Genomic DNA, 13,500 nt, shown 5'->3' on the forward strand with positions numbered 1-13,500 from the left:
AGTGGCTCCAGCAGATCCCGGGAACAACATCGGAGATCTCTGTCCAGAAGAGCGCAGTCCTGGGAACAGCTAAGATACTGCGCAGGACCCTCAAGCTCCCAGGCCTCTGGTAGAGGACCCGAGCTTGAAGGATAAAACCGCCCGCAGGGGCATGCTGGGTGTTATATAAAAACACCCAGCACGCCCCTGCGGGCCTGTCCTTCCATGATGGTTCCTCGTCTCCCTCCTCTTTCTTGGGTTTCTGCTGCCTGAGGTATTTACTGAGCACTCGGTCAGTTGGGGCCATCTTCCCAATGTATTCTTGGATGTTCGTTGTCTCATCCTGGACTATGGTGCTGACACTCACCAGTCCCCGGCCCCCTTCCTTCCGCTTAGCGTACAGCCTCAGGGTGCTGGACTTGGGGTGAAACCCTCCATGCATGGTAAGGAGCTTTCTTGTCTTTATGTCAGTGGCTTCTATCTCCTCCTTTGGCCAGCCTATTACCCCAGCAGGGTACCTGATCACGGGCAGGGCGTACATGTTGATGGCCCGGATCTTGTTCTTACCGTTCAGCTGACTCCTCAGGACTTGCCTGACCCTCTGCAGGTACTTGGTGGTTGCAGCTTTTCTAGCGGCCTCTTCATGGTTCCCATTCGCCTGCGGGATCCCCAGGTACTTGTAACTGTCCTCTATGTCTGCAATGTTGCCTTCTGGTAGTTCAATCCCCTCAGTTCTGACTACCTTCCCTCTCTTTGTTACCATCCGACTGCACTTCTCCAGTCCGAACGACATTCCAATGTCATTGCTGTATAGCCTGGTAGTGTGGATCAGTGAATCGATGTCTCGTTCACTCTTGGCATACAGCTTGATGTCATCCATGTACAGGAGGTGGCTGACAACTGCTCCGTTCCGTAGTCGGTATCCGTAGCCAGTCTTGTTAATGATCTCACTGAGGGGGTTCAGGCCTATGCAGAACAGCAGTGGGGACAGAGCATCTCCTTGGTAGATCCCGCACTTGATGGTGACTTGTGCTATGGGCTTGGAGTTGGCCTCTAGTGTTGTGTGCCACATCCCCATTGAGTTCCTGATGAAAGCTCTTAGGGTCCCATTGATCTTGTACAATTCTAGGCATTCCAGTATCCAGCTGTGGAGCATTGAGTCATAGGCCTTCTTGTAATCAATCCAGGCAGTGCACAGGTTGGTCAGTCTGGTCTTGCAGTCTCGGCTGACTGTTCTGTCTACCAGTAGCTGGTGTTTTGCGCCTCTGGTATTCTTGCCAATTCCTTTCTGTGTCCTGCTCATGTATTGACCCATGTACCTGTTCATCTTAGCCGATATAATGCCTGACAGGAGCTACCATGTGGTACTAAGGCAGGTTATTGGTCGGTAGTTGGAGGGGACCAGTCCCTTCTTGGGGTCCTTGGGGATCAGGACCGTCCGACCTTCGGTTAGCCATTCCGGGTGTCTCTCGTTAACTAGCAGCTGGTTCATTTGTGCTGTGTGACAAAGTGGAGAAGCAGTTGTAATGCTCTCCATTTGTCCCATATGTGTTTACCTTTTTTTTGCACATTGTACACATTATTCTATTTCTATGTATTTGCTATGATTTGCTATTTGTCAAGTAACATTGCTTCACTCACTATCCCGGGTTTGTTTGTGTAAGCGTTTTGTTGCCGGCAAATCAAACATTCTGCAAATTAAGACCAATACTAAGTTATGTTCAGTGTTGGGGAGTAACGGAATACATGTACCGCCATTACGTATTTAAAATACAAAATATGAGTAACTGTATTCCGTTACAGTTACCATTTAAAAAGGTGGTATTCAGAATAAATGGATTACACGGCGGTACTTTCCTGTTTCATTTTGTCGCGGGTCAGGACTGTTTGGGTTTTGTTTGACAGCTACGTTCTATTGTTCCAGGCGGCAGCGTTATGGTTGTCATGGTTACAGGGCGACGCTCTCTCTCTCTGCGACTGTGTGTTTCCTGGGTGAGAGAGCGCCTTTTCGTTGTTGTTGTGCTAAGCTAACAAGCAGAATGCTACAAGCATAGCTCTAAAGAATGTAGCTTCATGGGCAGTGTAGTCCGTGTTGCAGGGAGAATGGACCGCCATACACGTTATGTGTCTGTGAGCGCAAGGAGGGAGAAAAAGGGGAGTGGAAAGGTACGAGTTGTCATCGAGCAAAAACGGGAGCTGGAAGCATGTAAATATAATAATAACCACTTCAGCCAAGAAGAGAGCCTGACGAGCCCAGCTGTAAGTAAGCTGTTAAGACTCGACTGTACACCGTGTTCGTGTTTTCCTCCGAAAACAATAAGTTCCGTTGGAGCAGCCTTTCAGCGCCTCTCTCGGTCTCTCGCAAGAAAAGTTGACCCAGACAACAAAGTAAAGCTAGTTTTCGGCTACGAGCCGACAGGGACCCCGCCGTATTAGTCAGAGGTCCCTTTACTACAGTTCGGAGTCGCGAACCTTCAGTAACAGTAATAAATCACACAGCAATAGTACATTCACGTTGTTGTAAAAAGCATGATAATATATTAAGTAATCCAAAGTATTCAGAATACGTTACTGTCATTGAGTAACGTAACGGAATACGTTACAGAATACATTTTGGGGCATGTATTCTGTAATCTGTAATGGAATACATTTTAAAAGTAACCTTCCCAACACTGGTTATGTTTCTTTATACTTTATTATGTTACAGATTAAGTCATTTGTTCATAAGTCATTTGTTCATACTTACTTTATCTATATACATATACATATATGTGTGTGTGTGTGTGTGTGTGTGTGTGTGTGTGTGTGTGTGTATATATATATATATATATATAGTGGGGCAAAAAAGTATTTAGTCAGCTACCGATTGTGCAAGTTCCCCCACTTAAAATGATGAGAGAGGTCAGTAATTTGCACCAGAGGTACACTTCAACTGTGAGAGACAGAATGTGAAAAAAAAAAATCCATGAATTCACATGGTAGGATTTGTAAAGAATTTATTCGTAAATCAGGTTGGCAAATAAGTATTTGGCCACCTCAAACATGGAAAATCTCTGGCTCTCACAGACCTGTAACGTCTTCTGTAAGACGCTTTTCTGTCCCCCACTCGTTACCTGTTTGAATGGCACCTGTTTGAACTCATCATCTGTATAAAAGACACCTGTCCACAGCCTCAAACAGTCAGACTCCAAACTCCGCCATGGCCAAGACCAAAGAGCTCTCGAAGGACACCAGGAAATGTATTGTAGACCTGCACCAGACTGGGAAGAGTGAATCTACAATAGGCAAGCAGCTTGGTGTGAAAAAATCAACTGTGGGAGCAATCATCAGAAAATGGAAGACATACAAGACCACTGATAATCTCCCTCGATCTGGGGCTCCACGCAAGATCTCATCCCGTGGGGTCAAAATGATCATGAGAACGGTGAGCAAAGATCCCAGAACCACACGGGGGGACCTGGTGAATGACCTGCAGAGAGCTGGGACCAAAGTAACAAAGGTCACCATCAGTAACACACTACAACGGCAGGGAATCAAATCCCGCAGTGCCAGACGTGTTCCGCTGCTGAAGCCAGTGCATGTCCAGGCCCGTCTGAAGTTTGCCAGAGAGCACATGGATGATACAGCAGAGGATTGGGAGAATGTCATGTGGTCAGATGAAACCAAAGTAGAACTTTTTGGTATAAACTCAACTCGTCGTGTTTGGAGGAAGAAGAATACTGAGTTGCATCCCAAGAACACCATACCTACTGTGAAGCATGGGGGTGGAAACATCATGCTATGGGGCTGTTTTTCTGCCAAGGGGACAGGACGACTGATCCGTGTTAAGGACAGAATGAATGGGGCCATGTATCGTGAGATTTTGAGCCAAAACCTCCTTCCATCAGTGAGAACTTTGAAGATGAAACGAGGCTGGGTCTTCCAACATGACAATGATCCAAAACACACCGCCCGGGCAACAAAGGAGTGGCTCCGTAAGAAGCATTTGAAAGTCCTGGAGTGGCCTAGCCAGTCTCCAGACCTCAACCCCATAGAAAGTCTGTGGCGGGAGTTGAAAGTCCGTGTTGCTCGGCGACAGCCCCAAAACATCACTGCTCTCGAGAAGATCTGCATGGAGGAATGGGCCAAAATACCAGCTACTGTGTGTGCAAACCTGGTAAAGACCTATAGTAAACGTTTGACCTCTGTTATTGCCAACAAAGGTTATGTTACAAAGTATTGAGTTGTATTTTTGTTATTGACCAAATACTTATTTGCCACCCTGATTTACGAATAAATTCTTTACAAATCCTACAATGTGAATTCATGGATTTTTTTTCACATTCTGTCTCTCACAGTTGAAGTGTACCTCTGGTGCAAATTACTGACCTCTGTCATCATTTTAGGTGGGGGAACTTGCACAATCGGTGGCTGACTAAATTCCTTTTTTGCCCCACTGTATATATAGGTGTGTTTGTGTGTATATATTGTGTTATTCTTAGTTAGTGTAGTGTATGTCTTGTTAATGTTAGTTTATAATGGAGCACTGTAACAAAAAATAATTTCCCCTAGGGATCAATAAAGTATTCTGATTCTGATTCTGATTTTCAGTCAGATTAGGGTTATATGTTTGTTTGGGTCTTGACAACGCTTGAGATGGGTTTTTCTTTTTAGTTTTATGTGGATGGGGGTATTTTATTTAAAGAAACTTGGGGGAGCTGTTTTAAAAATTAACCGTGTACGTGTGGATGAAGACAAAGGCAACTGCGACCCAAGAGGTGAGCTCTTTTTTTTTTTCAGCATCTAGTCATTGATCTAAAGGATACTTTAGGACACATCACTTATCCTATTTAGCCTATTAACTTTACAACACAGCTGAATCTATAATGCTGACAGAAAGAGGGGATAATTGTAAAATGCCAACATGTTCAGTTGTTACATGTTACCAAGCCAAGAAGAAGGAGACAAAGGAGACACTGATAATTGATACAGACACATAGTATAATATAGTAAACACCAGTATGAAATGTAAAATTTGGTTCTAAATTTCTTTGTCTAATGTGTATAATGACACAAAATCACCAGGCAAAATAGGTACACTCGAATAAGAGGATAACTCTTATTTAACTACATTCAAGTACTGCATAAATAATTTTAAATAGGGCCTAAATTGTAGGTATTTTACAGGAAAGGAGAAACAAATTATACTGTAGGTTACTGTGTCTGATGTGGGCGTGTCTGATCATTACTGCGTTTTCTTTGAAAGTAAAATCTCAGCCCACATAAATATATCAACAACAGTGATCACAAAACGGTGTATAACTGAACACAGTAGTGCAATTTTTAACCAGGTCTTCCCATTAACACCTGACCTGTCCAGAGGGTCAGTCAATGAGCTCGTCAATAGCTTCAATGCTAACATGTTAAATGTAATGGACACTATTGCTCCCATTAAGGTGAAGGTTATCTCTGGAAGGAAAAAGTCTCCATGGAGAAACTCCACACTGGTGAAAAATGAAAAAAGAGAGTGTAGGAAAGCTGAGCGCAGATGGAGAATAACAAACCTCCAGGTTCACTATGACATCTATAAAGAGAAACTTCACAATTATAATTTACAACTGAGGAGCGCAAGGAGGTCCTACTTCTCTGACATCATCACTAAAAACAGCCATAATGCTCGGGTCTTATTTTCTACAGTTGACAGGCTAACAAACCCTCCTGTGTCAGTGGCAGCCGAACTTCATTCGACCATGGCCTGCAATGACTTTGCCAAATTCTTCACTGAAAAAATCCAAAAAATCAGACAAACAATTGGTACATCAACAGCAGATCCAGGATATGTACTGTGTCCACCAAAAAACTGTTTAAACACCATGAAACAGTTTCACCCGATTAACAGCAAAGACCTGGAGGACATCTTAGGTAAACTGAACTCCTCCTCCTGCTGTTTAGATGTCCTGCCAACAAGTTTTTTCAAAAAGGTCTCAAAGACTTTAGAGTCAGACCTGTTACAGATCGTCAACTTTTCTTTATTATCAGGTGTGTTTCCAGAATCACTAAAAACTGCTGTAATAAAACCTATACTAAAAAAGGACAATCTTGACAAGACACAAATGAACAACTACAGGCCGATCTCAAATCTCCCATTTTTAAGTAAGATCATTGAAAAAGCAGTTTCTCAACAGCTCAATTACTTCTTAAAACAGAATAACTGCTATGATGCCTTCCAGTCAGGTTTTAGACAGAACCACAGAACTGAAACCGCTCTGACCAAAGTGTTTAATGACATATGTCTGAATACAGACAGTGGAAAAATGTCAGTCTTAGTTTTACTGGATCTCAGTGCAGCATTTGATACAGTTGACCACAACATATTACTCAAACGACTGGAGAACTGGACAGGTCTTTCAGGAAATGCACTAAACTGGTTCAAGACATACTTAGAAAACAGGAAATACTTTGTATCAATAGGTAACTTCACATCTGAGCAGACAAGTATCACATGTGGAGTTCCCCAAGGTTCCATCTTGGGACCCCTTCTGTTTAACATTTACATGCTCCCACTGGCACAGGTTATAAAGAACAACAAAATAAACTATCATAGCTATGCAGATGACACACAAATATATATCACAATGTCACCAGGAGACCAAGGTCCTGTACAGGCTCTTGGTAAATGCATTGAGGAAATTAATGACTGGTTATGCCACAATTTTCTCCAGCTAAACAAAAACAAAACTGAGGTAATAGTCTTTGGCGCTAAAGAAAAACGATTACAGGTCACCAGAGAACTTCAATCTATACATCTAAAAACCACAAACCAGGCGAGAAATTTGGGTGTAGTGATGGATGCAGACCTAAACTTAGAAAAACACATTAAGACAATAACCAAGTCAGCTTACTATCACCTCAAGAATATTTCAAGGATAAAAGATCTGATGTCTCAACAGGACCTGGAAAAACTAGTCCATGCATTCATCTTTAGTAGGCTTGATTACTGTAACAGCATCTTTACAGGTCTACCTAAAAAATCAGTCAGACAACTACAGCTCATTCAGAACTCTGCTGCTCGAGTCCTCACTAAGACCAAAAAAGTGGACCACATCAGTCCAGCTCTGAGGTCTTTACACTGGCTGCCTGTCCGTCAGAGGATAGACTTTAAAGTTCTGATGCTGGCCTATAAAGCTCTGAATGGTTTAGGACCAAAATACATCAGTGACCTCCTGACCCAGTATGAACCTTCCAGATCCCTCAGGTCATCTGGATCAGGTCTTTTATCAGTTCCCAGAGTCAGAACCAGACACGGAGAAGCTACATTCAGCTTTTGTGCTCCTTATATCTGGAACAAACTCCCAGAAAGCCTCAGATCAGCTGAAACACTCAGTTTATTTAAATCCAGGTTGAAGACTCACCTATTCTCAGCTGCATTTGAATAAAGCACCAAATCCACACTTTTAAGCTTAAATTTCAAAACTTACGTTAACTACTGATTTTATCTACTGTTCTGATTTTATCTGTTTTGATTTTATATACTGTTTTGTTTGTTTGTTTGTTTGTTTGTTTGTTTGTTAATTAGTTAGTTTGTTTGTTTGCTTGTTTTAATCAATTTTAAATCATGCTTTTTATTTGTTTTTGTTTCTGTCTCTGTAAAGCACTTTGACTGTTCTGATTTTATCTGTTTAGATTTTATATACTGTTTTGTTTGTTTGTTTGTAGAGCTCTGGGTAGCTCCCCAGCTGGGTCTAGACTGGGGGCCCGTTCTTCGTACCTCGCTAAGTAGGTTAGCTGGATTAGATTGTTGACGATTTCGCGTGATCTTGGATCGTTCGGTTCCCCGAAGCTCATCCGGGACTTGCTGTCATAGCAACAGAGCCGTAAGCGTAAACCTGCTCGGGAGCAGGTTTACTTTATGTAAACAGGATTAGATCGCGGCCACGCAGGTATGTCCGCTTCATTTATACGAAAGCAACAGCGATATTCCACCACTGTTTCACCATAAATAAATAACATCAATGTAACTAAAGATAATGCAGCACTTGATCCTTGTATTGATGTCACACAGATACATACAGGTCATTCCCCAAAAAAGGGAAATGTACTATTAACATTCTATTACATGTATGTGATTATTACAGATGTTATCCATATTTCAGAGTAGTAATTGTAAATTACTTCGTGTAATCAAGATGAGAGACCACGGCTATAAAAGCGAAGGTGGATTTGGGAAGTCTGTCGCAGCCATGTCCTGTCCGTATACGCGACCAACCCATTGCGGAAGGTGCAAGATTGATAAGGAGAGTCTTCAGAATCCAGCGTATATTGCGGGATAGACAGGATCCTTTAGCTCAGCGCGACAGTGTGGTCATTGAGAGATATCGATATTCCCGTGAGGGTATTATTTACTTAACCAACTTGTTGACGAGGGGGTGCAGGACCACCACCTGTCTTTTTTTTGCTCTGCCCTTTTCTTGGTTGCTGTTATGAACAAACAAACAGATTATTTCAGGGTCTCTTTCCAAGAGACTAAAAGCAATATAAGTGATAAATATTACCATTCTGTAGAATATTCTCATACTTCACTTTTACTTGTTCCCATGTTCTAGTGGGTCCTGTTGTGGCTCTAATGTGAAAGAGGATATAATGTAACATAATATAATATAATGTAATATAATATTGGATAATATAGTGTAATATAATACATCTACCCTACCGCCTACTGGTGTTGGCCAGAGGGGCCGATGGCACAATATGGCAGCCTGGCTTCTGTCAGTCTGCCCCAGGGCAGCTGTGGCTACAACCGTAGCTGCCTCCACCAGTGTGTGAATGTGAGAGTGACTGAATAGTGGCATTGTAAAGCGCTTTGGGTGACTTGAAAAGCGCTATATCAATCCACTCCATTATTATTGTTATTATTAGATTACTTACGAGTTTAATTTGTCAGCAACTTTCTGCCAGCCCTCTCTCCTTGCTTTTGCAGCCTTTGCAGTGTTCCCTTGCGTTCTGATTAAACTCTGAAACTCCTGAAATCCCTCACTCAAGAGTTCTTGCTCTGCTGCCGAAAAATACCGAGCGCGCTCCTTCGACATTTTCGCCGACCAATCAGAGGGTTGCCGATCACTGTTTCTGCTATCGATACGTATCCCCTTTTATGACACCCAGTGATCGCACATTACTTCAGCCAGCTGTACTAATCGTCAACAGCAGGTGTGTTCGGGGAACCGGATTAGCGAGCTCACGGTTAGCGCGATGGTTTGGTCTTGGATGTGTCATTTGATCTTGGATGTAGTGAGCGACGTACGAAGAACGGGCCCCGGGTCTAGTGAGTATTTTAAATTCAGGGAATTTAAAATAGAAAGTAGCTCGTCCGCAGAAGGACTGGTAGCTCCCCTTTTGTGGGTTTAGAGCTCTGGGTAGCTCCCCAGCTGGGTCTAGACTGGGTCTAGAGAGTATTTTAAATCCAGGGAATTTAAAATAGAAAGTAGCTCGTCCGCAGAGGGACTGGTAGCTCCCCTTACGATAAGGGTTCGGATCGCGCGAACAGGTGTGAACAACACAACCTGTGCCAGAAACACGACGCTGATGAGCCTCAACTGTCGCTCCAACAACAGTATGCGACACAGGAGCATGCAAAACAGTTTTGAGGCAGCCACCTAAGAACTTCTGGTGGCAGTTTGTTTGTTAATTAGTTAGTTTGTTTGCTTGCTTGTTTTAATCAATTTTAAATCATGCCTTTTATCTGTTTTTGTTTCTAATGTCTCTGTAAAGCACTTTGAATCACCTTGTTGTTGAATTGTGCTATACAAATAAATTTGCCTTGCCTTGCCTGTAATTAATTTTTCAATACAGTGGTCCCTCACTATAACACGTTTCACCTTTCGCTGCCTTGCTGTTTCGCATGAAATTTTGCATGCTTTGTTTTTTTACTGAGCCCCGCAGGGGACATGGGAGAAAAGAAATGAAGATGAACTTTTGCGAGATCTCGCAAAACTTCAAACTGGTGGGTAACAGACATCTCCAAAAACGTTGGAGCACCTTTGCAAATATGTGATGTCTTAATAAAACAAGCAGATATTTGAAGTGTACACAGCTACATTCTCGCCTGAAAAGGCTGGCCCACAAAGGACACATTTGGAGCAGCCTTTGAATTGGGCCAGCCTTCGTCACCTGGGTCGTCAGCTTCAAGCTGGCAGCCTCTGAAGGATGCAGCCTATTTTGCGAGATCTCGCAAAACGTTTGCGAGATCCCGAGTTACTTTTGCGAAATCTCGCAAAAGTTCATCTTCATTTTTGTTCTCCCATGTCCCTTGCAGGGCTCCGTAGTTTTTTCTTTTTCTTCTTCTTTTTTTTTTCAGCACATTGTGTTCTGCATCCTGATTGGCTGTAGACCAGATAAGAGAGAGATAAGATAAGATAAGACTTTATTAATCACTCGGGTGGGTTCCTCTGGGAAATTCGGTTTCCAAAAGCACAGAACCGACAGAAGTTACAGAGCGTGAGCAGAATATTATATATACACATACACACACACACATATATAAATACAGAGACATATATAAATAAAATATATGAAGGGGATAAATAGAATAAATAGGAATACAAATAAAAATACAAGTGAATTGCACATTTAAAGTATGGAGTCTATTGCACCGTTGACTATTAACAAGAGTATTGCACTAAAAGTATTGCACAGTGAAGTGAAGAGGCACTACAGCTTAGTTCTTCCCCCCTCCTTTGTCCTCCTGTTTCCCCTCCCTCTCCCCTCCAGAGAGGAGTTAAACAGTCTGATGGCGTGTGGGACAAAGGAGTTTTTAAGTCTGTTAGTTCTTGTCTTTGGGAGAAGCAACCTGTCACTGAACAGACTCCTCTGGTTGTTTATGGCCGTGTGCAGAGGATGCCCAGCATTGTCCATAATGTCCAGCAGTTTTTTTAGTGTCCTTTTCTCTGCCACTGTCACCAGAGTGTCCAGCTTCATGCCGACCACAGAGCTAGCCTTCCTGATCAGTTTCTCCAGCCTTGATGAGTCCTTCTTTGCTGTGCTGCTCCCCCAGCACACCACAGCATAGAAAAGTACTCCAGCAACCACCGACTGGTAAAACATCCTCAGGAGCTTCCTGCAGATGTTAAAAGACCTCAGCCTCCTGAGGAAGTACAGTCGGCTTTGGGATTTTTTATACAGGTGCTCTGTGTTGCATGACCAGTCCAGTTTGTTGTCCACCCACAGCCCGAGGTACTTGTACTTGTTGACCACCTCCACCTCCTCCCCCTCTATCTGAACCGGCAGGGAACCTTCTCTGGACCTCCCGAAGTCCACAACCAGTTCCTTAGTCTTTGAGGTGTTGAGTTGCAGGTGGTTTGTGTGACTCCATGCGACAAAGACTTCTGTACTCCTCTTCCTGATCATCCCAGATACGCCCCATGATGGCTGTGTCATCTGCAAACTTCTGAATGTGGCATAATTCAGAGTTGTAGCAGAAGTCAGAGGTGTACAGGGTGACCATTGTCAATCAATCTCGTGCCGTGTCTCCAGTACATTACAGAATGTGTCCAGCTTGTCAAGTTTAAATAAATCTTCGATCGCTACCAGTGTGGCTTTGAAGTGCTGTACTGTGTGTTTGTAAGTTTTCTCGCCAACAAACACAACAATGGCGATGAAACATTTTGCACCGTCAAAGTTACCTGCGGGTGTCTTTGGTTTCATTCTATAATACTGGACTTATTTTTCTACAAAGGTTTGAACTTTGAGAGTGTTTAAACAAGAGAGAAAAGTGTGTAAATGTTCATGCCTGTCTGAGAAAAGTGTATAAAGTGTGTAGTGACGGGTTTTTACAGCCTTAAAACATCTATAATAATTGTATAAAAATAAAGTTGGCTACTTCACAGATTTCACCTATTGCGGGTTAATTTTAGAACATAACTACAAGATAAGTTTGCTTTACTTTATGGGGTGCAGCCCATATTATTGAGTCATTTAACCTGGACTGAATTCATGGTATTTTACCAGACAGGAGACACTCCTTTCCTGTACAGCTCTTTTGGTAGTTCTGTTTAAACAGTGATTGCGAAAGAAAAAAAAAATCCATCCATCAATTCGCTTCCGCTTATCCTTTTCAGGGTCGTGGGGGGCGCTGGAGCCTATCCCAGCTGTCATAGGGCGCAAGGCGGGGTACACCCTGGACAGGTTGCCAGTCTGTCGCAGGGCCAACACACAGGGACAGACAACCATTCACACTCACATTCACTCGCACATTCACACCTAGTGGTAATTTCAAATCAAATCAAATCAAATCAAATCACTTTTATTGTCACATCACATGTGCAGGCACACTGGCACAGCACATGCGAGTGAAATTCTTGTGTGCGAGCCCCACAAGCAACGGAGATGTGCAAACACAACAACACAAACGAGCAAAATACAAGAATGGCCAACCTGAAACTAATAAATATATGTACAATATATAATAGTGTATGCATTTCTGGATGTGTATACTAAATATTTTCCTACGTGTGTGTGTGTGTGTGTGTGTGTGTGTGTGTGTATACACATTTTTACAAATTAAATAGTAAAAAAAAAAAAATAAAAAAAAAAAAAAATAATAATAATAATAATAATAATAATAAAATATATAAAATATACAGAGTTGAATATGTGCAGAACAAGTGGCATTTATATACAGTGTGGAGTGCATAATGTTGAAGTTCCAGTAGTGAAGCTGAGGTGTCTATGACGTGTTCAGCAGTCTGATGGCCTGATGGAAGAAGCTGTCTCTCAGTCTGCTGGTACGGGACCGGATGCTGCAGAACCTCCTTCCTGATGGAAGCAGTCTGAACAGTTTATGGCTGGGGTGACTGGAGTCCTTGATGATCCTCCCCGCTTTCCTCAGGCAGCGCTTCCTGTAGATGTCTTGGAGGGAGGGAAGCTCACCTCCAATTATCCGTTCAGAGCACCGCACTACTCGCTGGAGAGCTTTGCAGTTGTAGGCGGTGCTGTTGCCATACCAGGTGGTGATGCATCCAGTGAGGATGCTCTCAATGGCACAGTGATAGAAGGTCCTGAGGATGCGGGGGCTCATGCCGAATCTTTTCAGTCTCCTGAGAAAGAAGAGGCGCTGCTGCGCCTTCTTCACTGTTTTGTTTGTGTGTACTGACCACGTAAGATCCTCAGCCAGATGTACTCCAAGGAACCGGAAGCTGCTCACTCTCTCCACAGCAGCGCCGTTGATGGTGATGGGGGTGTGTACTTCTCTGCACCTCCGGAAGTCCACTATCAACTCCTTTGTCTTTGCGACGTTGAGGGTGAGATGGTTGTCTTGACACCAGTGGGTCAGGGCGCTGACCTCCTCCCTGTAAGCCGTCTCATCACCGTTGGTGATAAGACCCACCACTGTAGTGTCGTCCGCAAACTTCACAATGATGTTGGAGCTGTTAGTGGCTGTGCAGTCGTAGGTGTAGAGTGAGTACAGGAGAGGGCTCAGTACACACCCCTGTGGAGCACCAGTGTTCAGTGTGATGGGGGATGAGGTGATGCTGCCCAGTCTGACCACCT

Source organism: Diplotaxodon limnothrissa, linkage group LG3, assembly GCF_057381915.1.
Source record: "Diplotaxodon limnothrissa isolate DT_005_m linkage group LG3, D_limnothrissa_male_GT1.1, whole genome shotgun sequence".
Taxonomy (NCBI): Eukaryota; Metazoa; Chordata; class Actinopteri; order Cichliformes; family Cichlidae; genus Diplotaxodon; species Diplotaxodon limnothrissa.